General features: G+C 39.6%; 33 non-coding genes and 10 pseudogenes across 33 annotated transcripts; all 43 read left to right on the top strand.

The window, feature by feature from the left end:
- The first annotated feature begins 33 nt into the window (after positions 1 to 33).
- Positions 34 to 152, top strand: LOC146044186 (5S ribosomal RNA; annotated as a pseudogene).
- An 801-nt stretch (positions 153 to 953) lies between these two features.
- On the top strand, positions 954 to 1,072 carry LOC146043651 (5S ribosomal RNA). The gene has a single exon (XR_014464643.1). It is a non-coding gene; the product is annotated as a 5S ribosomal RNA (ribosomal RNA).
- Positions 1,073 to 1,416: 344 nt separating this feature from the next.
- Positions 1,417 to 1,535, top strand: LOC146043966 (5S ribosomal RNA; annotated as a pseudogene).
- Positions 1,536 to 1,879: 344 nt separating this feature from the next.
- On the top strand, positions 1,880 to 1,998 carry LOC146043879 (5S ribosomal RNA; annotated as a pseudogene).
- Positions 1,999 to 2,343: 345 nt separating this feature from the next.
- LOC146043298 (5S ribosomal RNA) lies at positions 2,344 to 2,462 on the top strand. Its single transcript, XR_014464292.1, has one exon. It is a non-coding gene; the product is annotated as a 5S ribosomal RNA (ribosomal RNA).
- A 345-nt stretch (positions 2,463 to 2,807) lies between these two features.
- On the top strand, positions 2,808 to 2,926 carry LOC146044875 (5S ribosomal RNA). Its single transcript, XR_014465312.1, has one exon. It is a non-coding gene; the product is annotated as a 5S ribosomal RNA (ribosomal RNA).
- A 344-nt stretch (positions 2,927 to 3,270) lies between these two features.
- Positions 3,271 to 3,389, top strand: LOC146043592 (5S ribosomal RNA). The gene has a single exon (XR_014464583.1). It is a non-coding gene; the product is annotated as a 5S ribosomal RNA (ribosomal RNA).
- Positions 3,390 to 3,734: 345 nt separating this feature from the next.
- LOC146043505 (5S ribosomal RNA) lies at positions 3,735 to 3,853 on the top strand. Its single transcript, XR_014464497.1, has one exon. It is a non-coding gene; the product is annotated as a 5S ribosomal RNA (ribosomal RNA).
- A 346-nt stretch (positions 3,854 to 4,199) lies between these two features.
- LOC146043554 (5S ribosomal RNA) lies at positions 4,200 to 4,318 on the top strand. Its single transcript, XR_014464546.1, has one exon. It is a non-coding gene; the product is annotated as a 5S ribosomal RNA (ribosomal RNA).
- A 344-nt stretch (positions 4,319 to 4,662) lies between these two features.
- Positions 4,663 to 4,781, top strand: LOC146043329 (5S ribosomal RNA). Its single transcript, XR_014464322.1, has one exon. It is a non-coding gene; the product is annotated as a 5S ribosomal RNA (ribosomal RNA).
- A 345-nt stretch (positions 4,782 to 5,126) lies between these two features.
- On the top strand, positions 5,127 to 5,245 carry LOC146043504 (5S ribosomal RNA). Its single transcript, XR_014464496.1, has one exon. It is a non-coding gene; the product is annotated as a 5S ribosomal RNA (ribosomal RNA).
- Positions 5,246 to 5,590: 345 nt separating this feature from the next.
- On the top strand, positions 5,591 to 5,709 carry LOC146043553 (5S ribosomal RNA). The gene has a single exon (XR_014464545.1). It is a non-coding gene; the product is annotated as a 5S ribosomal RNA (ribosomal RNA).
- A 342-nt stretch (positions 5,710 to 6,051) lies between these two features.
- On the top strand, positions 6,052 to 6,170 carry LOC146044176 (5S ribosomal RNA; annotated as a pseudogene).
- A 345-nt stretch (positions 6,171 to 6,515) lies between these two features.
- On the top strand, positions 6,516 to 6,634 carry LOC146043312 (5S ribosomal RNA). The gene has a single exon (XR_014464306.1). It is a non-coding gene; the product is annotated as a 5S ribosomal RNA (ribosomal RNA).
- Positions 6,635 to 6,979: 345 nt separating this feature from the next.
- Positions 6,980 to 7,098, top strand: LOC146044810 (5S ribosomal RNA). Its single transcript, XR_014465247.1, has one exon. It is a non-coding gene; the product is annotated as a 5S ribosomal RNA (ribosomal RNA).
- A 346-nt stretch (positions 7,099 to 7,444) lies between these two features.
- On the top strand, positions 7,445 to 7,564 carry LOC146044246 (5S ribosomal RNA; annotated as a pseudogene).
- Positions 7,565 to 7,909: 345 nt separating this feature from the next.
- On the top strand, positions 7,910 to 8,028 carry LOC146044847 (5S ribosomal RNA). Its single transcript, XR_014465283.1, has one exon. It is a non-coding gene; the product is annotated as a 5S ribosomal RNA (ribosomal RNA).
- Positions 8,029 to 8,373: 345 nt separating this feature from the next.
- On the top strand, positions 8,374 to 8,492 carry LOC146043503 (5S ribosomal RNA). The gene has a single exon (XR_014464495.1). It is a non-coding gene; the product is annotated as a 5S ribosomal RNA (ribosomal RNA).
- Positions 8,493 to 8,837: 345 nt separating this feature from the next.
- LOC146043734 (5S ribosomal RNA) lies at positions 8,838 to 8,956 on the top strand. The gene has a single exon (XR_014464725.1). It is a non-coding gene; the product is annotated as a 5S ribosomal RNA (ribosomal RNA).
- A 343-nt stretch (positions 8,957 to 9,299) lies between these two features.
- LOC146044892 (5S ribosomal RNA) lies at positions 9,300 to 9,418 on the top strand. Its single transcript, XR_014465328.1, has one exon. It is a non-coding gene; the product is annotated as a 5S ribosomal RNA (ribosomal RNA).
- A 345-nt stretch (positions 9,419 to 9,763) lies between these two features.
- On the top strand, positions 9,764 to 9,882 carry LOC146043973 (5S ribosomal RNA; annotated as a pseudogene).
- A 345-nt stretch (positions 9,883 to 10,227) lies between these two features.
- LOC146044880 (5S ribosomal RNA) lies at positions 10,228 to 10,346 on the top strand. Its single transcript, XR_014465316.1, has one exon. It is a non-coding gene; the product is annotated as a 5S ribosomal RNA (ribosomal RNA).
- A 345-nt stretch (positions 10,347 to 10,691) lies between these two features.
- LOC146043411 (5S ribosomal RNA) lies at positions 10,692 to 10,810 on the top strand. Its single transcript, XR_014464404.1, has one exon. It is a non-coding gene; the product is annotated as a 5S ribosomal RNA (ribosomal RNA).
- Positions 10,811 to 11,155: 345 nt separating this feature from the next.
- LOC146044809 (5S ribosomal RNA) lies at positions 11,156 to 11,274 on the top strand. Its single transcript, XR_014465246.1, has one exon. It is a non-coding gene; the product is annotated as a 5S ribosomal RNA (ribosomal RNA).
- Positions 11,275 to 11,619: 345 nt separating this feature from the next.
- On the top strand, positions 11,620 to 11,738 carry LOC146044058 (5S ribosomal RNA; annotated as a pseudogene).
- A 345-nt stretch (positions 11,739 to 12,083) lies between these two features.
- LOC146044846 (5S ribosomal RNA) lies at positions 12,084 to 12,202 on the top strand. The gene has a single exon (XR_014465282.1). It is a non-coding gene; the product is annotated as a 5S ribosomal RNA (ribosomal RNA).
- A 345-nt stretch (positions 12,203 to 12,547) lies between these two features.
- Positions 12,548 to 12,666, top strand: LOC146044906 (5S ribosomal RNA). The gene has a single exon (XR_014465343.1). It is a non-coding gene; the product is annotated as a 5S ribosomal RNA (ribosomal RNA).
- An 801-nt stretch (positions 12,667 to 13,467) lies between these two features.
- LOC146044750 (5S ribosomal RNA) lies at positions 13,468 to 13,586 on the top strand. The gene has a single exon (XR_014465186.1). It is a non-coding gene; the product is annotated as a 5S ribosomal RNA (ribosomal RNA).
- A 347-nt stretch (positions 13,587 to 13,933) lies between these two features.
- On the top strand, positions 13,934 to 14,052 carry LOC146044597 (5S ribosomal RNA). The gene has a single exon (XR_014465034.1). It is a non-coding gene; the product is annotated as a 5S ribosomal RNA (ribosomal RNA).
- A 345-nt stretch (positions 14,053 to 14,397) lies between these two features.
- LOC146043883 (5S ribosomal RNA) lies at positions 14,398 to 14,516 on the top strand (annotated as a pseudogene).
- Positions 14,517 to 14,861: 345 nt separating this feature from the next.
- On the top strand, positions 14,862 to 14,980 carry LOC146043368 (5S ribosomal RNA). Its single transcript, XR_014464361.1, has one exon. It is a non-coding gene; the product is annotated as a 5S ribosomal RNA (ribosomal RNA).
- Positions 14,981 to 15,325: 345 nt separating this feature from the next.
- On the top strand, positions 15,326 to 15,444 carry LOC146044808 (5S ribosomal RNA). Its single transcript, XR_014465245.1, has one exon. It is a non-coding gene; the product is annotated as a 5S ribosomal RNA (ribosomal RNA).
- Positions 15,445 to 15,789: 345 nt separating this feature from the next.
- Positions 15,790 to 15,908, top strand: LOC146044685 (5S ribosomal RNA). Its single transcript, XR_014465122.1, has one exon. It is a non-coding gene; the product is annotated as a 5S ribosomal RNA (ribosomal RNA).
- Positions 15,909 to 16,254: 346 nt separating this feature from the next.
- LOC146044642 (5S ribosomal RNA) lies at positions 16,255 to 16,373 on the top strand. The gene has a single exon (XR_014465079.1). It is a non-coding gene; the product is annotated as a 5S ribosomal RNA (ribosomal RNA).
- Positions 16,374 to 16,718: 345 nt separating this feature from the next.
- Positions 16,719 to 16,837, top strand: LOC146043337 (5S ribosomal RNA). Its single transcript, XR_014464330.1, has one exon. It is a non-coding gene; the product is annotated as a 5S ribosomal RNA (ribosomal RNA).
- A 347-nt stretch (positions 16,838 to 17,184) lies between these two features.
- Positions 17,185 to 17,303, top strand: LOC146044596 (5S ribosomal RNA). Its single transcript, XR_014465032.1, has one exon. It is a non-coding gene; the product is annotated as a 5S ribosomal RNA (ribosomal RNA).
- A 345-nt stretch (positions 17,304 to 17,648) lies between these two features.
- On the top strand, positions 17,649 to 17,767 carry LOC146044102 (5S ribosomal RNA; annotated as a pseudogene).
- A 345-nt stretch (positions 17,768 to 18,112) lies between these two features.
- LOC146043367 (5S ribosomal RNA) lies at positions 18,113 to 18,231 on the top strand. Its single transcript, XR_014464360.1, has one exon. It is a non-coding gene; the product is annotated as a 5S ribosomal RNA (ribosomal RNA).
- A 345-nt stretch (positions 18,232 to 18,576) lies between these two features.
- LOC146044807 (5S ribosomal RNA) lies at positions 18,577 to 18,695 on the top strand. Its single transcript, XR_014465244.1, has one exon. It is a non-coding gene; the product is annotated as a 5S ribosomal RNA (ribosomal RNA).
- A 345-nt stretch (positions 18,696 to 19,040) lies between these two features.
- Positions 19,041 to 19,159, top strand: LOC146044749 (5S ribosomal RNA). The gene has a single exon (XR_014465185.1). It is a non-coding gene; the product is annotated as a 5S ribosomal RNA (ribosomal RNA).
- A 347-nt stretch (positions 19,160 to 19,506) lies between these two features.
- LOC146044757 (5S ribosomal RNA) lies at positions 19,507 to 19,625 on the top strand. Its single transcript, XR_014465193.1, has one exon. It is a non-coding gene; the product is annotated as a 5S ribosomal RNA (ribosomal RNA).
- A 345-nt stretch (positions 19,626 to 19,970) lies between these two features.
- Positions 19,971 to 20,089, top strand: LOC146043882 (5S ribosomal RNA; annotated as a pseudogene).
- A 345-nt stretch (positions 20,090 to 20,434) lies between these two features.
- On the top strand, positions 20,435 to 20,553 carry LOC146043463 (5S ribosomal RNA). Its single transcript, XR_014464456.1, has one exon. It is a non-coding gene; the product is annotated as a 5S ribosomal RNA (ribosomal RNA).
- The last annotated feature ends 248 nt before the right edge of the window (positions 20,554 to 20,801 follow it).

Genomic DNA, 20,801 nt, shown 5'->3' with positions numbered 1-20,801 from the left:
AAGTAGAAGAGGGCAAAAAAGTGCCTGTATCTCACCTTTAGCCATACCACATTGGATAGGCCCAATCTCGTCTGATCTTGGAAGCTAAGCAGTGTTGGGCCTGGTTAATACTTGGGTGGGAGACCAGATGGGAACACTAGGTGCTGTAGGTTTTTTCACATTACTGGCAAATTGTTTTTATTCTCTAGCTATTTAAATTGGAAAAAAAAATATTTTTATTGCCAGCACTGACATTTGGAATAGGTCAAACAGACACAATAGCCATCACCTAAAGACTTACCATACTGTTTAGGCCCAATTCCAACTGCATTTGGCAGCTAAAAAGTGTTGAGCCTCTTTAGTAGTTTAATTTAAGACCCCCTGCTAATAACATGTCCTGTAGGTCTTTTTACATTACCAACACATAATTTTTTTCAGTAAGCCAATACAGTTAGGAAACTTTTTTATTAGCTTACCTGGTGTTAGAAGTAGAAGAGGGCAAAAAAGTGCTTGTATCTCACTTACAGCCATACCACATTGGATAGGCCGTGATCTTGGAAGCAGAGAAGTGTTGGGCCTGGTTAGTACTAGGATGGGAGACCACATGGGAACACCAGGTGCTGTAGGTTTTTTCATATTACTGGCAAATTGTTTTTATTCTCTAGCTATTTAAATTGGAAACTTTTTCTTTTTATTGCCAGCACAGACATTTGGAAGAGGTCAAACAGACACAATAGCCATCACCTAAAGACTTACCACACTGTTTAGGCCCAATTCCAACTGCTTTTGGCAGCTAAACAGTGTTGAGCCTCTTTAGTAGTTTAATTTAAGGATCCCTGCTAATATCATGTCCTGTAGGTCTTTTTACATTACCAACACATGATTTTTTGCAGTAAGCCAATACAGTTAGGAAACTTTTTTATTAGCTTACATGGTGATAGAAGTAGAAGAGAGCAAAAAAGTGCCTGTATCTAATCTACAGCCATACCACATTAGATAGGCCCAATCTCATCTGATCTTGGAAGCTAAGCAGTGTTGGGCCTGGTTAGTACTTGGGTGGGAGACCACATGGGAACACCAGGTGCTGTTGGTTTTTTCACATTACTGGCAAATTGTTTTTATTCTCTAGCTATTTAAATTGGAAACTTTTTCTTTTTATTGCCAGTACAAACATTTGGAAGAGGTCAAACAGACACAATAGCCATCACCTAATGACTTACCACACTGTTTAGGCCCAATTCCAACTGCTTTTGGCAGCTAAACAATGTTGAGCCTCTTTAGTAGTTTAATTTAAGACCCCCTGCTAATATCATGTCCTGTAGGTCTTTTTACATTACCAACACATGATTTTTTTCAGTAAGCCAATACAGTTAGGAAACTTTTGTATTAGCTTACCTGGTGATAGAAGTAGAAGAGGGCAAAAAAGTGCCTGCATCTTACTACAGCCATACCACATTGGATAGTCCCAATCTCGTCTGATCTTGGAAGCTAAGCAATGTTGGGCCTGGTTAGTACATGGGTGGGAGACCAGATGGGAACACCAGGTGCTGTAGGTTTTTTCACATTACTGGCAAATTGTTTTTATTCTCTAGCTATTTAAATTGGAAACGTTTACTTTTTATTGCCAGTACAGACATTTGGAAGAAGTCAAACAGACACAATAGCCATCACCTAAAGACTTACCACACTGTTTAGGCCCAATTCCAACTGCTTTTGACAGCTAAACAGTGTTGAGCCTCTTTAGTAGTTTAATTTAAGACCCCCTGCTAATATCATGTCCTGTAGGTCTTTTTACATTACCAACACATAATTTTTTTCAGTAAGCCAACACAGTTAGGAAACTTTTTTATTAGCTTACCTGGTGATAGAAGTAGAAGAGGGCAAAAAAGTGCCTGTATTTTACTACAGCCATACCACATTGGATAGTCCCAATCTTGTCTGATCTTGGAAGCTAAGCAGTGTTGGGCCTGGTTAGTACTTGGGTGGGAGACCACATGGGAACACCAGGTGCTGTAGGTTTTTTCACATTACTGGCAAATTGTTTTTATTCTCTAGCTATTTAAATTGGAAACGTTTACTTTTTATTGCCAGTACAGACATTTGGAAGAAGTCAAACAGACACAATAGCCATCACCTAAAGACTTACCACACTGTTTAGGCCCAATTCCAACTGCTTTTGGCAGCTAAACAGTGTTGAGCCTCTTTAGTAGTTTAATTTAAGACCCCCTGCTAATATCATGTCCTGTAGGTCTTTTTACATTACCAACACATAATTTTTTTCAGTAAGCCAATACAGTTAGGAAACTTTTTTATTAGCTTACCTGGTGATAGAAGTAGAAGAGGGCAAAAAAGTGCCTGTATGTCACCTACAGCCATACCACGTTGAATAGGCCCAATCTCGTCTGATCTTGGAAGCTAAGCAGCGTTGGACCTGTTTAGTACTTGGGTGGGAGACCACATGGGAACACCAGGTGCTGTAGGTTTTTTCACATTACTGGCAAATTGTTTTTATTCTCTAGCTATTTAAATTGGAAACTTTTTCTTTTTATTGCCAATACAGACATTTGGAAGAGGTCAAACAGACACAATAGCCATCACCTAAAGACTTACCACACTGTTTAGGCCCAATTCCAACTGCTTTTGGCAGCTAAACAGTGTTGAGCCTCTTTAGTAGTTTAATTTAAGACCCCCTGCTAATATCATGTCCTGTAGGTCTTTTTACATTACCAACACATGATTTTTTTCAGTAAGCCAATACAGTTAGGAAACTTTTGTATTAGCCTACCTGGTGATAGAAGTAGAAGTGGGCAAAAAAGTGCCTGTATCTCACCTACAGCCATACCACATTGGATAGGCCCAATCTCGTCTGATCTTGGAAGCTAAGCAGTGTTGGGCCTGGTTAGTACTTGGGTGGGAGACCACATTGGAACACCAGGTGCTGTAGGTTTTTTCACATTACTGGCAAATTGTTTTTATTCTCTAGCTATTTAAATTGGAAACTTTTTCTTTTTATTGCCAGTACAGACATTTGGAAGAGGTCAAACAGACACAATAGCCATCACCTAAAGACTTACCACACTGTTTAGGCCCAATTCCAACTGCTTTTGGCAGCTAAACAGTGTTGAGCCTCTTTAGTAGTTTAATTTAAGACCCCCGCTAATATCATGTCCTGTAGGTCTTTTTACATTACCAACACATAATTTTTTTCAGTAAGCCAATACAGTTAGGAAACTTTTTTATTAGCTTACCTGGTGATAGAAGTAAAAGAGGGCAAAAAAGTGCCTGTATCTCACCTGCAGCCATACCACATTGGATAGGCCCAATCTCGTCTGATCTTGGAAGCTAAGCAGTGTTGGACCTGTTTAGTACTTGGGTGGGAGACCACATGGGAACACCAGGTGCTGTAGGTTTTTTCACATTACTGGCAAATTGTTTTTATTCTCTAGCTATTTAAATTGGAAACTTTTTATTTTTATTGCCAGTACAGACATTTGGAAGAGGTCAAACAGACACAATAGCCATCACCTAAAGACTTACCACACTGTTTAGGCCCAATTCCAACTGCTTTTGGCAGCTAAACAGTGTTGAGCCTCTTTAGTAGTTTAATTTAAGACCCCCTGCTAATATCATGTCCTGTAGGTATTTTTACATTACCAACACATGATTTTTTTCAGTAAGCCAATACAGTTAGGAAACTTTTGTATTAGCTTACCTGGTGATAGAAGTAGAAGAGGGCAAAAAAGTGCCTGTATCTCACCTACAGCCATACCACATTGGATAGGCCCAATCTCGTCTGATCTTGGAAGCTAAGCAGTGTTGGGCCTGGTTAGTACTTGGGTGGGAGACCACATGGGAACACCAGGTGCTCTAGGTTTTTTCACATTACTGGCAAATTGTTTTTATTCTCTTGCTATTTAAATTGGAAAAAAATTTCTTTTTATTGCCAGCACTGACATTTGGAAGAGGTCAAACAGACACAATAGCCATCACCTAAAGACTTACCATACTGTTTAGGACCAATTCCAACTGCTTTTGGCAGCTAAACAGTGTTGAGCCTCTTTAGTAGTTTAATTTAAGACCCCCTGCTAATATCATGTCCTGTAGGTCTTTTTACATTACCAACACATAATTTTTTTCAGTAAGCCAATACAGTTAGGAAACTTTTTTATTAGCTTACCTGGTGATAGAAGTAGAAGAGGGCAAAAAAGTGCCTGTATCTCACCTACAGCCATACCACATTGGATAGGCCCAATCTTGTCTGATCTTGGAAGCTAAGCAGTGTTGGGCCTGTTTAGTACTTGGGTGGGAGACCACATGGGAACACCAGGTGCTGTAGGTTTTTTCACATTACTGGCAAATTGTTTTTATTCTCTAGCTATTTAAATTGGAAACTTTTTCTTTTTATTGCCAGTACAGACATTTGGAAGAGGTCAAACAGACACAATAGCCATCACCTAAAGACTTACCACACTGTTTAGGCCCAATTCCAACTGCTTTTGGCAGCTAAACAGTGTTGAGCCTCTTTAGTAGTTTAATTTAAGACCCCCGCTAATATCATGTCCTGTAGGTCTTTTTACATTACCAACACATAATTTTTTTCAGTAAGCCAATACAGTTAGGACACTTTTTTATTAGCTTACCTGGTGATAGAAGTAGAAGAGGGCAAAAAAGTGCCTGTATCTCACCTACAGCCATACCACATTGGATAGGCCCAATCTCGTCTGATCTTGGAAGCTAAGCAGTGTTGGACCTGTTTAGTACTTGGGTGGGAGACCACATGGGAACACCAGGTGCTGTAGGTTTTTTCACATTACTGGCAAATTGTTTTTATTCTCTAGCTATTTAAATTGGAAACTTTTTATTTTTATTGCCAGTACAGACATTTGGAAGAGGTCAAACAGACACAATAGCCATCACCTAAAGACTTACCACACTGTTTAGGCCCAATTCCAACTGCTTTTGGCAGCTAAACAGTGTTGAGCCTCTTTAGTAGTTTAATTTAAGACCCCCTGCTAATATCATGTCCTGTAGGTATTTTTACATTACCAACACATGATTTTTTTCAGTAAGCCAATACAGTTAGGAAACTTTTGTATTAGCTTACCTGGTGATAGAAGTAGAAGAGGGCAAAAAAGTGCCTGTATCTCACCTACAGCCATACCACATTGGATAGGCCCAATCTCGTCTGATCTTGGAAGCTAAGCAGTGTTGGGCCTGGTTAGTACTTGGGTGGGAGACCACATGGGAACACCAGGTGCTCTAGGTTTTTTCACATTACTGGCAAATTGTTTTTATTCTCTTGCTATTTAAATTGGAAAAAATGTCTTTTTATTGCCAGCACTGACATTTGGAAGAGGTCAAACAGACACAATAGCCATCACCTAAAGACTTACCATACTGTTTAGGACCAATTCCAACTGCTTTTGGCAGCTAAACAGTGTTAAACCTCTTTAGTAGTTTAATTTAAGACCCCCTGCTAATATCATGTCCTGTAGGTCTTTTTACATTACCAACACATAATTTTTTTCAGTAAGCCAATACAGTTAGGAAACTTTTTTATTAGCTTACCTGGTGATAGAAGTAGAAGAGGGCAAAAAAGTGCCTGTATCTCACCTACAGCCATACCACATTGGATAGGCCCAATCTTGTCTGATCTTGGAAGCTAAGCAGTGTTGGGCCTGTTTAGTACTTGGGTGGGAGACCACATGGGAACACCAGGTGCTGTAGGTTTTTTCACATTACTGGCAAATTGTTTTTATTCTCTAGTAGGTTAAATTGGAAACTTTTTCTTTTTATTGCCATTACAGACATTTGGAAGAGGTCAAACAGACAAAATATCCATCACCTAAAGACTTACCACACTGTTTAGGCCCAATTCCAACTGCTTTTGGCAGCTAAACAGTGTTGAGCCTCTGTAGTTTAATTTAAGACCCCCTGCTAATATCATGTCCTGTAGGTCTTTTTACATTACCAACACATGTTTTTTTTCAGTAAGCCAATACAGTTAGGAAACTTTTGTATTAGCTTACCTGGTGATAGAAGTAGAAGAGGGCAAAAAAGTGCCTGTATCTCACCTACAGCCATACCACATTGTATAGGCCCAATCTCGTCTGATCTTTGAAGATAAGCAATGTTGGGTCTGGTTAGTACTTGGGTGGGAGACCACATGGGATCACCAGGTGCTGTAGGTTTTTTCACATTACTGGCAAATTGTTTTTATTCTCTAGTAGGTTAAATTGGAAACTTTTTCTTTTTATTGCCAGTACAGACATTTGGAAGAGGTCAAACAGACACAATAGCCATCACCTAAAGACTTACCACACTGTTTAGGCCCAATTCCAACTGCTTTTGGCAGCTAAACAGTGTTGAGCCTCTTTAGTAGTTTAATTTAAGACCCCCTGCTAATATCATGTCCTGTAGGTCTTTTTACATTACCAACACATGATTTTTTTCAGTAAGCCAATACAGTTAGGAAACTTTTGTATTAGCTTACCTGGTGATAGAAGTAGAAGAGGGCAAAAAAGTGCCTATATCTCACCTACAGCCATACCACATTGGATAGGCCCAATCTCGTCTGATCTTGGAAGCTAAGCAGTGTTGGGCTTGTTTAGTACTTGGGTGGGAGACCACATGGGAACACCAGGTGCTGTAGGTTTTTTCACATTACTGGCAAATTGTTTTTATTCTCTAGCTATTTAAATTGGAAACTTTTTCTTTTTATTGCCAGTACAAACATTTGGAAGAGGTCAAACAGACACAATAGCCATCACCTAAAGACTTACCACACTGTTTAGGCCCAATTCCAACTGCTTTTGGCAGCTAAACAGTGTTGAGCCTCTTTAGTAGTTTAATTTAAGACCCCCTGCTAATATCATGTCCTGTAGGTCTTTTTACATTACCAACACATGATTTTTTTCAGTAAGCCAATACAGTTAGGAAACTTTTTTATTAGCTTACCTGGTGATAGAAGTAGAAGAGGGCAAAAAAGTGCCTGTATCTCACCTACAGCCATACCACATTGGATAGGCCCAATCTCGTCTGATCTTGGAAGCTAAGCAGTGTTGGGCCTGTTTAGTACTTGGGTGGGAGACCACATGGGAACACCAGGTGCTGTAGGTTTTTTTCACATTACTGGCAAATTGTTTTTATTCTCTAGCTATTTAAATTGGAAAAAAATTCTTTTTATTGCCAGCACTGACATTTGGAAGAGGTCAAACAGACACAATAGCCATCACCTAAAGACTTATCATACTGTTTAGGCCCAATTCCAACTGCATTTGGCAGCTAAACAGTGTTGAGCCTCTTTAGTAGTTTAATTTAAGACCCCCTGCTAATAACATGTCCTGTAGGTCTTTTTACATTACCAACACATGATTTTTTTCAGTAAGCCAATACAGTTAGGAAACTTTTTTATTAGCTTACCTGGTGATAGAAGTAGAAGAGGGCAAAAAAGTGCCTGTATCTCACCTACAGCCATACCACATTGGATAGGCCCAATCTCGTCTGATCTTGGAAGCTAAGCAGTGTTGGGCCTGGTTAGTACTTGGGTGGGAGAGCACATGGGAACAGCCACGTGCTGTAGGTTTTTTCACATTACTGGCAAATTGTTTTTATTCTCTAGTTATTTAAATTGGAAACTTTTTCTTTTTATTGCCAGTACAGACATTTGGAAGAGGTCAAACAGACACAATAGCCATCACCTAAAGACTTACCACACTGTTTATCCCCAATTCCAACTGCTTTTGGCAGCTAAACAGTGTTGAGCCTCTTTAGTAGTTTAATTTAAGACCCCCTGCTAATATCATGTCCTGTAGGTCTTTTTACATTACCAACACATGATTTTTTTCAGTAAGCCAATACAGTTAGGAAACTTTTGTATTAGCTTACCTGGTGATAGAAGTAGAAGAGGGCAAAAAAGTGCCTGTGTCTCACCTACAGCAATACCACATTGGATAGGCCCAATCTCGTCTGATCTTGGAAGCTAAGCAGTGTAGGGCCTGGTTAGTACTTGGGTGGGAGACCACATGGGAACACCAGGTGCTGTAGGTTTTTTCACATTACTGGCAAATTGTTTTTATTCTCTAGCTATTTAAATTGGAAAAATTTTCTTTTTATTGCCAGCACTGACATTTGGAAGAGGTCAAAAAGACACAATAGCCATCACCTAAAGACTTACCATACTGTTTAGGCCCAATTCCAACTGCATTTGGCAGCTAAATAGTGTTGAGCCTCTTTAGTAGTTTAATTTAAGACCCCCTGCTAATATCATGTCCTGTAGGTATTTTTACATTACCAACACATGATTTTTTTCAGTAAGCCAATACAGTTAGGAAACTTTTGTATTAGCTTACCTGGTGATAGAAGTAGAAGAGGGCAAAAAAGTGCCTGTATCTCACCTACAGCCATACCACATTGGATAGGCCCAATCTCGTCTGATCTTGGAAGCTAAGCAGTGTTGGGCCTGGTTAGTACTTGGGTGGGAGACCACATGGGAACACCAGGTGCTCTAGGTTTTTTCACATTACTGGCAAATTGTTTTTATTCTCTTGCTATTTAAATTGGAAAAAATTTCTTTTTATTGCCAGCACTGACATTTGGAAGAGGTCAAACAGACACAATAGCCATCACCTAAAGACTTACCATACTGTTTAGGACCAATTCCAACTGCTTTTGGCAGCTAAACAGTGTTGAGCCTCTTTAGTAGTTTAATTTAAGACCCCCTGCTAATATCATGTCCTGTAGGTCTTTTTACATTACCAACACATAATTTTTTTCAGTAAGCCAATACAGTTAGGAAACTTTTTTATTAGCTTACCTGGTGATAGAAGTAGAAGAGGGCAAAAAAGTGCCTGTATCTCGCCTACAGCCATACCACATTGGATAGGCCCAATCTTGTCTGATCTTGGAAGCTAAGCAGTGTTGGGCCTGTTTAGTACTTGGGTGGGAGACCACATGGGAACACCAGGTGCTGTAGGTTTTTTCACATTACTGGCAAATTGTTTTTATTCTCTAGTAGGTTAAATTGGAAACTTTTTCGTTTTAATTCCCAGTACAGACATTTGGAAGAGGTCAAACAGACACAATAGCCATCACCTAAAGACTTACCACACTGTTTAGGCCCAATTCCAACTGCTTTTGGCAGCTAAACAGTGTTGAGCCTCTGTAGTTTAATTTAAGACCCCCTGCTAATATCATGTCCTGTAGGTCTTTTTACATTACCAACACATGTTTTTTTTCAGTAAGCCAATACAGTTAGGAAACTTTTGTATTAGCTTACCTGGTGATAGAAGTAGAAGAGGGCAAAAAAGTGCCTGTATCTCACCTACAGCCATACCACATTGTATAGGCCCAATCTCGTCTGATCTTGGAAGCTAAGCAATGTTGGGCCTGGTTAGTACTTGGGTGGGAGACCACATGGGAACACCAGGTGCTGTAGGTTTTTTCACATTACTGGCAAATTGTTTTTATTCTCTAGCTATTTAAATTGGAAACGTTTACTTTTTATTGCCAGTACAGACATTTGGAAGAAGTCAAACAGGCACAATAGCCATCACCTAAAGACTTACCACACTGTTTAGGACCAATTCCAACTGCTTTTGGCAGCTAAACAGTGTTGAGCCTCTTTAGTAGTTTAATTTAAGACCCCCTGCTAATATCATGTCCTGTAGGTCTTTTTACATTACCAACACATAATTTTTTTCAGTAAGCCAATTCAGTTAGGAAACTTTTTTATTAGCTTACCTGGTGATAGAAGTAGAAGAGGGCAAAAAAGTGCCTGTATTTCACCTACAGCCATACCACATTGGATAGGCCCAATCTTGTCTGATCTTGGAAGCTAAGCAGTGTTGGGCCTGTTTAGTACTTGGGTGGGAGACCACATGGGAACACCAGGTGCAGTAGGTTTTTTCACATTACTGGCAAATTGTTTTTATTCTCTAGTAGGTTAAATTGGAAACTTTTTCTTTTTATTGCCAGTACAGACATTTGGAAGAGGTCAAACAGACACAATAGCCATCACCTAAAGACTTACCACACTGTTTAGGCCCAATTCCAACTGCTTTTGGCAGCTAAACAGTGTTGAGCCTCTTTAGTAGTTTAATTTAAGACCCCCTGCTAATATCATGTCCTGTAGGTCTTTTTACATTACCAACACATGATTTTTTTCAGTAAGCCAATACAGTTAGGAAACTTTTGTATTAGCTTACCTGGTGATAGAAGTAGAAGAGGGCAAAAAAGTGCCTATATCTCACCTACAGCCATACCACATTGTATAGGCCCAATCTCGTCTGATCTTGGAAGCTAAGCAATGTTGGGCCTGGTTAGTACTTGGGTGGGAGACCACATGGGAACACCAGGTGCTGTAGGTTTTTTCACATTACTGGCAAATTGTTTTTATTCTCTAGCTATTTAAATTGGAAACGTTTACTTTTTATTGCCAGTACAGACATTTGGAAGAAGTCAAACAGACACAATAGCCATCACCTAAAGACGTACCACACTGATTAGGCACAATTCCAACTGCTTTTGGCAGCAAAACAGTGTTGAGCCTCTTTAGTAGTTTAATTTAAGACCCCCTGCTAATATCATGTCCTGTAGGTCTTTTTACATTACCAACATATCATTTTTTTCAGTAAGCCAATACAGTTAGGAAACTTTTTTATTAGCTTACCTGGTGATAGAAGTAGAAGAGGGCAAAAAAGTGCCTGTATCTCAACTACAGCCATACCACATTGGATAGGCCCAATCTCGTCTGATCTTGGAAGCTAAGCAGTGTTGGGCCTGTTTAGTACTTGGGTGGGAGACCACATGGGAACACCAGGTGCTGTAGGTTTTTTCACATTACTGGCAAATTGTTTTTATTCTCTAGCTATTTAAATTGGAAACTTTTTCTTTTTATTGCCAGTACAAACATTTGGAAGAGGTCAAACAGACACAATAGCCATCACCTAAAGACTTACCACACTGTTTAGGCCCAATTCCAACTGCTTTTGGCAGCTAAACAGTGTTGAGCCTCTTTAGTAGTTTAATTTAAGACCCCCTGCTAATATCATGTCCTGTAGGTCTTTTTACATTACCAACACATGATTTTTTTCAGTAAGCCAATACAGTTAGGAAACTTTTTTATTAGCTTACCTGGTGATATAAGTAGAAGAGGGCAAAAAAGTGCCTGTATCTCACCTACAGCCATACCACATTGGATAGGCCCAATCTCGTCTGATCTTGGAAGCTAAGCAGTGTTGGGCCTGTTTAGTACTTGGGTGGGAGACCACATGGGAACACCAGGTGCTGTAGGTTTTTTCACATTACTGGCAAATTGTTTTTATTCTCTAGCTATTTAAATTGGAAAAAAATTCTTTTTATTGCCAGCACTGACATTTGGAAGAGGTCAAACAGACACAATAGCCATCACCTAAAGACTTATCATACTGTTTAGGCCCAATTCCAACTGCATTTGGCAGCTAAACAGTGTTGAGCCTCTTTAGTAGTTTAATTTAAGACCCCCTGCTAATAACATGTCCTGTAGGTCTTTTTACATTACCAACACATGATTTTTTTCAGTAAGCCAATACAGTTAGGAAACTTTTTTATTAGCTTACCTGGTGATAGAAGTAGAAGAGGGCAAAAAAGTGCCTGTATCTCACCTACAGCCATACCACATTGGATAGGCCCAATCTCGTCTGATCTTGGAAGCTAAGCAGTGTTGGGCCTGGTTAGTACTTGGGTGGGAGAGCACATGGGAACTCCACGTGCTGTAGGTTTTTTCACATTACTGGCAAATTGTTTTTATTCTCTAGTTATTTAAATTGGAAACTTTTTCTTTTTATTGCCAGTACAGACATTTGGAAGAGGTCAAACAGACACAATAGCCATCACCTAAAGACTTACCACACTGTTTAGGCCCAATTCCAACTGCTTTTGGCAGCTAAACAGTGTTGAGCCTTTTTAGTAGTTTAATTTAAGACCCCCTGCTAATATCATGTCCTGTAGGTCTTTTTACATTACCAACACATGATTTTTTTCAGTAAGCCAATACAGTTAGGAAACTTTTGTATTAGCTTACCTGGTGATAGAAGTAGAAGAGGGCAAAAAAGTGCCTGTATCTCACCTACAGCAATACCACATTGGATAGGCCCAATCTCGTCTGATCTTGGAAGCTAAGCAGTGTAGGGCCTGGTTAGTACTTGGGTGGGAGACCACATGGGAACACCAGGTGCTGTAGGTTTTTTCACATTACTGGCAAATTGTTTTTATTCTCTAGCTATTTAAATTGGAAAAATTTTCTTTTTATTGCCAGCACTGACATTTGGAAGAGGTCAAAAAGACACAATAGCCATCACCTAAAGACTTACCATACTGTTTAGGCCCAATTCCAACTGCATTTGGCAGCTAAATAGTGTTGAGCCTCTTTAGTAGTTTAATTTAAGACCCCCTGCTAATAACATGTCCTGTAGGTCTTTTTACATTACCAACACATGATTTTTTTCAGTAAGCCAATACAGTTAGGAAACTTTTTTATTAGCTTACCTGGTGATAGAAGTAGAAGAGGGCAAAAAAGTGCCTGTATCTCACCTACAGCCATACCACATTGGATAGGCCCAATCTCGTCTGATCTTGGAAGCTAAGCAGTGTTGGGCCTGGTTAGTACTTGGGTGGGAGACTACATGGGAACACCAGGTGCTGTAGGTTTTTTCACATTACTGGCAAATTGTTTTTATTCTCTAGCTATTTAAATTGGAAACTTTTTCTTTTTATTGCCAGCACAGACATTTGGAAGAGGTCAAACAGACACAATAGCCATCACCTAAAGACTTACCAAACTGTTTAGGCTCAATTCCATCTGCTTTTGGCAGCTAAACAGTGTTGAGCCTCTTTAGTAGTTTAATTTAAGACCCCCTGCTAATATCATGTCCTGTAGGTCTTTTTACATTACCAACACATGATTTTTTTTCAGTAAGCCAATACAGTTAGGAAACTTTTTTATTAGCTTACCTGGTGATAGAAGTAGAAGAGGGCAAAAAAGTGTTTGATTCTCACTTACAGCCATACCACATTGGATAGGCCCTGATCTTGGAAGCAGAGAAGTGTTGGGCCTGGTTAGTACTAGGATGGGAGACCACATGGGAACACCAGGTGCTGTAGGTTTTTTCATATTACTGGCAAATTGTTTTTATTCTCTAGCTATTTAAATTGGAAACTTTTTCTTTTTATTGCCAGCACAGACATTTGGAAGAGGTCAAACAGACACAATAGCCATCACCTAAAGACTTACCACACTGTTTAGGCCCAATTCCAACTGCTTTTGGCAGCTAAACAGTGTTGAGCCTCTTTAGTAGTTTAATTTAAGACCCCCTGCTAATATCATGTCCTGTAGGTCTTTTTACATTACCAACACATGATTTTTTTCAGTAAGCCAATACAGTTAGGAAACTTTTGTATTAGCTTACCTGGTGATAGAAGTAGAAGAGGGCAAAAAAGTGCCTGTATCTCACCTGCAGCCATACCACATTGGATAGGCCCAATCTCGTCTGATCTTGGAAGCTAAGCAGTGTTGGGCCTGGTTAGTACTTGGGTGGGAGACCACATGGGAACACCAGGTGCTGTAGGTTTTTTTCACATTACTGGCAAATTGTTTTTATTCTCTAGCTATTTAAATTGGAAAAAAAAATATTTTTATTGCCAGCACTGACATTTGGAAGAGGTCAAACAGACACAATAGCCATCACCTAAAGACTTACCATACTGTTTAGGCCAAATTCCAACTGCATTTGGCAGCTAAACAGTGTTGAGCCTCTTTAGTAGTTTAATTTAAGACCCCCTGCTAATAACATGTCCTGTAGGTCTTCTTACATTACCAACACATGATTTTTTTCAGTAAGCCAATACAGTTAGGAAACTTTTTTATTAGCTTACCTGGTGATAGAAGTAGAAGAGGGCAAAAAAGTGCCTGTATCTCACCTACAGCCATACCACATTGGATAGTCCCAATCTCGTCTGATCTTGGAAGCTAAGCAGTGTTGGGCCTGGTTAGTACTTGGGTGGGAGACCACATGGGAACACCAGGTGCTGTAGGTTTTTTCACATTACTGGCAAATTGTTTTTATTCTCTAGCTATTTAAATTGGAAACTTTTTCTTTTTACTGCCAGTACAGACATTTGGAAGAAGTCAAACAGACACAATAGCCATCACCTAAAGACTTACCACACTGTTTAGGACCAATTCCAACTGCTTTTGGCAGCTAAACAGTGTTGAGCCTCATTAGTAGTTTAATTTAAGACCCCCTGCTAATATCATGTCCTGTAGGTCTTTTTAAATTACCAACACAGAATTTTTTTCAGTAAGCCAATACAGTTAGGAAACTTTTTTATTAGCTTACCTGGTGATAGAAGTAGAAGAGGGCAAAAAAGTGCCTGTATCTCACCTACAGCCATACCACATTGGATAGGCCCAATCTTGTCTGATCTTGGAAGTTAAGCAGTGTTGGGCCTGTTTAGTACTTGGGTGGGAGACCACATGGGAACACCAGGTGCTGTACGTTTTTTCACATTACTGGCAAATTGTTTTTATTCTCTAGTAGGTTAAATTGGAAACTTTTTCTTTTTATTGCCATTACAGACATTTAAAAGAAGTCAAACAGACACAATAGCCATCACCTAAAGACTTACCACACTGTTTAGGCCCAATTCCAACTGCTTTTGGCAGCTAAACAGTGTTGAGCCTCTTTAGTAGTTTAATTTAAGACCCCCTGCTAATATCATGTCCTGTAGGTCTTTTTACATTACCAACACATGATTTTTTTCAGTAAGCCAATACAGTTAGGAAACTTTTGTATTAGCTTACCTGGTGATAGAAGTAGAAGAGGGCAAAAAAGTGCCTGTATCTCACCTACAGCCATACCACATTGGATCGGCCCAATCTCGTCTGATCTTGGAAGCTAAGCAGTGTTGGGCCTGGTTAGTACTTGGGTGGGAGATCACATGGGAACACCAGGTGCTGTAGGTTTTTTCACATTACTGGCAAATTGTTTTTATTCTCTAGCCATTCAAATTGGAAACGTTTACTTTTTATTGCCAGTACAGACATTTGGAAGAAGTCAAACAGACACAATAGCCATCACCTAAAGACTTACCACACTGATTAGGCCCAATTCCAACTGCTTTTGGCAGCTAAACAGTGTTGAGCCTCTTTAGTAGTTTAATTTAAGACCCCCTGCTAATATCATGTCCTGTAGGTCTTTTTACATTACCAACACATAATTTTTTTCAGTAAGCCAATACAGTTAGGAAACTTTTTTATTAGCTTACCTGGTGATAGAAGTAGAAGAGGGCAAAAAAGTGCCTATATCTCACCTACAGCCATACCACATTGGATAGGCCCAATCTCGTCTGATCTTGGAAGCTAAGCAGTGTTGGGCCTGTTTAGTACTTGGGTGGGAGACCACATGGGAACACCAGGTGCTGTAGGTTTTTTCACATTACTGGCAAATTGTTTTTATTCTCTAGCTATTTAAATTGGAAACTTTTTATTTTTATTGCCAGTACAGACATTTGGAAGAGGTCAAACAGACACAATAGTCATCACCTAAAGACTTACCACACTGTTTAGGCCCAATTCCAACTGCTTTTGGCAGCTAAACAGTGTTGAGCCTCTTTAGTAGTTTAATTTAAGACCCCCTGCTAATATCATGTCCTGTAGGTCTTTTTACATTACCAACACATGATTTTTTTCAGTAAGCCAATACAGTTAGGAAACTTTTGTATTAGCTTACCTGGTGATAGAAGTAGAAGAGGGCAAAAAAGCGCCTGTATCTCATCTACAGCCATACCACATTGGATAGGCCCAATCTCGTCTGATCTTGGAAGCTAAGCAGTGTTGGGCCTGGTTAGTACTTGGGTGGGAGACCACATGGGAACACCAGGTGCTGTAGGTTTTTTCACATTACTGGCAAATTGTTTTTATTCTCTAGCTATTTAAATTGGAAACGTTTACTTTTTATTGCCAGTACAGACATGTGGAAGAGGTCAAACAGACACAATAGCCATCACCTAAAGACTTACCACACTGTTTAGGCCCAATTCCAACTGCTTTTGGCAGCTAAACAGTGTTGAGCCTCTTTAGTAGTTTAATTTAAGACCCCCTGCTAATATCATGTCCTGTAGGTCTTTTTACATTACCAACACATGATTTTTTTTCAGTAAGCCAATACAGTTAGGAAACTTTTGTGTTAGCCTACATGGTGATAGAAGTAGAAGTGGGCAAAAAAGTGCCTGTATCTCACCTACAGCCATACCACATTGGATAGGCCCAATCTCGTCTGATCTTGGAAGCTAAGCAGTGTTGGGCCTGGCTAGTACTTGGGTGGGAGACCACATGGGAACACCAGGTGCTGTAGGTTTTTTCACATTACTGGCAAATTGTTTTTATTCTCTAACTATTTAAATTGGAAACTTTTTCTTTTTATTGCCAGTACAGACATTTGGAAGAGGTCAAACAGACACAATAGCCATCACCTAAAGACTTACCACACTGTTTAGGCCCAATTCCAACTGCTTTTGGCAGCTAAACAGTGTTGAGCCTCTTTAGTAGTTTAATTTAAGACCCCCTGCTAATATCATGTCCTGTAGGTCTTTTTACATTACCAACACATGATTTTTTTCAGTAAGCCAATACAGTTAGGAAACTTTTGTATTAGCTTACCTGGTGATAGAAGTAGAAGAGGGCAAAAAAGTGCCTGTATCTCACCTGCAGCCGTACCACATTGGATAGGCCCAATCTCGTCTGATCTTGGAAGCTAAGCAGTGTTGGGCCTGGTTAGTACTTGGGTGGGAGACCACATGGGAACACCAGGTGCTGTAGGTTTTTTTCACATTACTGGCAAATTGTTTTTATTCTCTAGCTATTTAAATTGGAAAAAAAAATATTTTTATTGCCAGCACTGACATTTGGAAGAGGTCAAACAGACACAATAGCCATCACCTAAAGACTTACCATACTGTTTAGGCCCAATTCCAACTGCATTTGGCAGCTAAACAGTGTTGAGCCTCTTTAGTAGTTTAATTTAAGACCCCCTGCTAATAACATGTCCTGTAGGTCTTTTTACATTACCAACACATGATTTTTTTCAGTAAGCCAATACAGTTAGGAAACTTTTTTATTAGCTTACCTGGTGATAGAAGTAGAAGAGGGCAAAAAAGTGCCTGTATCTCACCTACAGCCATACCACATTGGATAGTCCCAATCTCGTCTGATCTTGGAAGCTAAGCAGTGTTGGGCCTGGTTAGTACTTGGGTGGGAGACCACATGGGAACACCAGGTGCTGTAGGTTTTTTCACATTACTGGCAAATTGTTTTTATTCTCTAGCTATTTAAATTGGAAACTTTTTCTTTTTACTGCCAGTACAGACATTTGGAAGAAGTCAAACAGACACAATAGCCATCACCTAAAGACTTACCACACTGTTTAGGACCAATTCCAACTGCTTTTGGCAGCTAAACAGTGTTGAGCCTCTTTAGTAGTTTAATTTAAGACCCCCTGCTAATATCATGTCCTGTAGGTCTTTTTAAATTACCAACACAGAATTTTTTTCAGTAAGCCAATACAGTTAGGAAACTTTTTTATTAGCTTACCTGGTGATAGAAGTAGAAGAGGGCAAAAAAGTGCCTGTATCTCACCTACAGCCATACCACATTGGATAGGCCCAATCTTGTCTGATCTTGAAAGTTAAGCAGTGTTGGGCCTGTTTAGTACTTGGGTGGGAGACCACATGGGAACACCAGGTGCTGTACGTTTTTTCACATTACTGGCAAATTGTTTTTATTCTCTAGTAGGTTAAATTGGAAACTTTTTCTTTTTATTGCCATTACAGACATTTGGAAGAGGTCAAACAGACACAATAGCCATCACCTAAAGACTTACCACACTGTTTAGGCCCAATTCCAACTGCTTTTGGCAGCTAAACAGTGTTGAGCCTCTTTAGTAGTTTAATTTAAGACCCCCTGCTAATATCATGTCCTGTAGGTCTTTTTACATTACCAACACATGATTTTTTTCAGTAAGCCAATACAGTTAGGAAACTTTTGTATTAGCTTACCTGGTGATAGAAGTAGAAGAGGGCAAAAAAGTGCCTGTATCTCACCTACAGCCATACCACATTGGATCGGCCCAATCTCGTCTGATCTTGGAAGCTAAGCAGTGTTGGGCCTGGTTAGTACTTGGGTGGGAGATCACATGGGAACACCAGGTGCTGTAGGTTTTTTCACATTACTGGCAAATTGTTTTTATTCTCTAGCCATTCAAATTGGAAACGTTTACTTTTTATTGCCAGTACAGACATTTGGAAGAAGTCAAACAGACACAATAGCCATCACCTAAAGACTTACCACACTGATTAGGCCCAATTCCAACTGCTTTTGGCAGCTAAACAGTGTTGAGCCTCTTTAGTAGTTTAATTTAAGACCCCCTGCTAATATCATGTCCTGTAGGTCTTTTTACATTACCAACACATAATTTTTTTCAGTAAGCCAATACAGTTAGGAAACTTTTTTATAAGCTTACCTGGTGATAGAAGTAGAAGAGGGCAAAAAAGTGCCTATATCTCACCTACAGCCATACCACATTGGATAGGCCCAATCTCGTCTGATCTTGGAAGCTAAGCAGTGTTGGGCCTGTTTAGTACTTGGGTGGGAGACCACATGGGAACACCAGGTGCTGTAGGTTTTTTCACATTACTGGCAAATTGTTTTTATTCTCTAGCTATTTAAATTGGAAACTTTTTATTTTTATTGCCAGTACAGACATTTGGAAGAGGTCAAACAGACACAATAGCCATCACCTAAAGACTTACCACACTGTTTAGGCCCAATTCCAACTGCTTTTGGCAGCTAAACAGTGTTGAGCCTCTTTAGTAGTTTAATTTAAGACCCCCTGCTAATATCATGTCCTGTAGGTCTTTTTACATTACCAACACATGATTTTTTTCAGTAAGCCAATACAGTTAGGAAACTTTTGTATTAGCTTACCTGGTGATAGAAGTAGAAGAGGGCAAAAAAGTGCCTGTATCTCACCTGCAGCCATACCACATTGGATAGGCCCAATCTCGTCTGATCTTGGAAGCTAAGCAGTGTTGGGCCTGGTTAGTACTTGGGTGGGAGACCACATGGGAACACCAGGTGCTGTAGGTTTTTTTCACATTACTGGCAAATTGTTTTTATTCTCTAGCTATTTAAATTGGAAAAAAAAATATTTTTATTGCCAGCACTGACATTTGGAAGAGGTCAAACAGACACAATAGCCATCACCTAAAGACTTACCATACTGTTTAGGCCCAATTCCAACTGCATTTGGCAGCTAAACAGTGTTGAGCCTCTTTAGTAGTTTAATTTAAGACCCCCTGCTAATAACATGTCCTGTAGGTCTTTTTACATTACCAACACATGATTTTTTTCAGTAAGCCAATACAGTTAGGAAACTTTTTTATTAGCTTACCTGGTGATAGAAGTAGAAGAGGGCAAAAAAGTGCCTGTATCTCACCTACAGCCATACCACATTGGATAGTCCCAATCTCGTCTGATCTTGGAAGCTAAGCAGTGTTGGGCCTGGTTAGTACTTGAGTGGGAGACCACATGGGAACACCAGGTGCTGTAGGTTTTTTCACATTACTGGCAAATTGTTTTTATTCTCTAGCTATTTAAATTGGAAACTTTTTCTTTTTACTGCCAGTACAGACATTTGGAAGAAGTCAAACAGACACAATAGCCATCACCTAAAGACTTACCACACTGTTTAGGACCAATTCCAACTGCTTTTGGCAGCTAAACAGTGTTGAGCCTCTTGAGTAGTTTAATTTAAGACCCCCTGCTAATATCATGTCCTGTAGGTCTTTTTAAATTACCAACACAGAATTTTTTTCAGTAAGCCAATACAGTTAGGAAACTTTTTTATTAGCTTACCTGGTGATAGAAGTAGAAGAGGGCAAAAAAGTGCCTGTATCTCACCTACAGCCATACCACATTGGATAGGCCCAATCTTGTCTGATCTTGGAAGTTAAGCAGTGTTGGGCCTGTTTAGTACTTGGGTGGGAGACCACATGGGAACACCAGGTGCTGTACGTTTTTTCACATTACTGGCAAATTGTTTTTATTCTCTAGTAGGTTAAATTGGAAACTTTTTCTTTTTATTGCCATTACAGACATTTGGAAGAGGTCAAACAGACACAATAGCCATCACCTAAAGACTTACCACACTGTTTAGGCCCAATTCCAACTGCTTTTGGCAGCTAAACAGTGTTGAGCCTCTTTAGTAGTTTAATTTAAGACCCCCTGCTAATATCATGTCCTGTAGGTCTTTTTACATTACCAACACATGATTTTTTTCAGTAAGCCAATACAGTTAGGAAACTTTTGTATTAGCTTACCTGGTGATAGAAGTAGAAGAGGGCAAAAAAGTGCCTGTATCTCACCTACAGCCATACCACATTGGATCGGCCCAATCTCGTCTGATCTTGGAAGCTAAGCAGTGTTGGGCCTGGTTAGTACTTGGGTGGGAGATCACATGGGAACACCAGGTGCTGTAGGTATTTTCACATTACTGGCAAATTGTTTTTATTCTCTAGCCATTCAAATTGGAAACGTTTACTTTTTATTGCCAGTACAGACATTTGGAAGAAGTCAAACAGACACAATAGCCATCACCTAAAGACTTACCACACTGATTAGGCCCAATTCCAACTGCTTTTGGCAGCTAAACAGTGTTGAGCCTCTTTAGTAGTTTAATTTAAGACCCCCTGCTAATATCATGTCCTGTAGGTCTTTTTACATTACCAAC

This window comes from Crinia signifera, chromosome 19 (genome assembly GCF_055691185.1).
Source record: "Crinia signifera chromosome 19, ASM5569118v1, whole genome shotgun sequence".
In the NCBI taxonomy this organism is placed as follows: Eukaryota; Metazoa; Chordata; class Amphibia; order Anura; family Myobatrachidae; genus Crinia; species Crinia signifera.
Note: the sequence above shows the minus strand (reverse complement) of the source record. Positions and strands in the feature narration are given on the sequence as shown.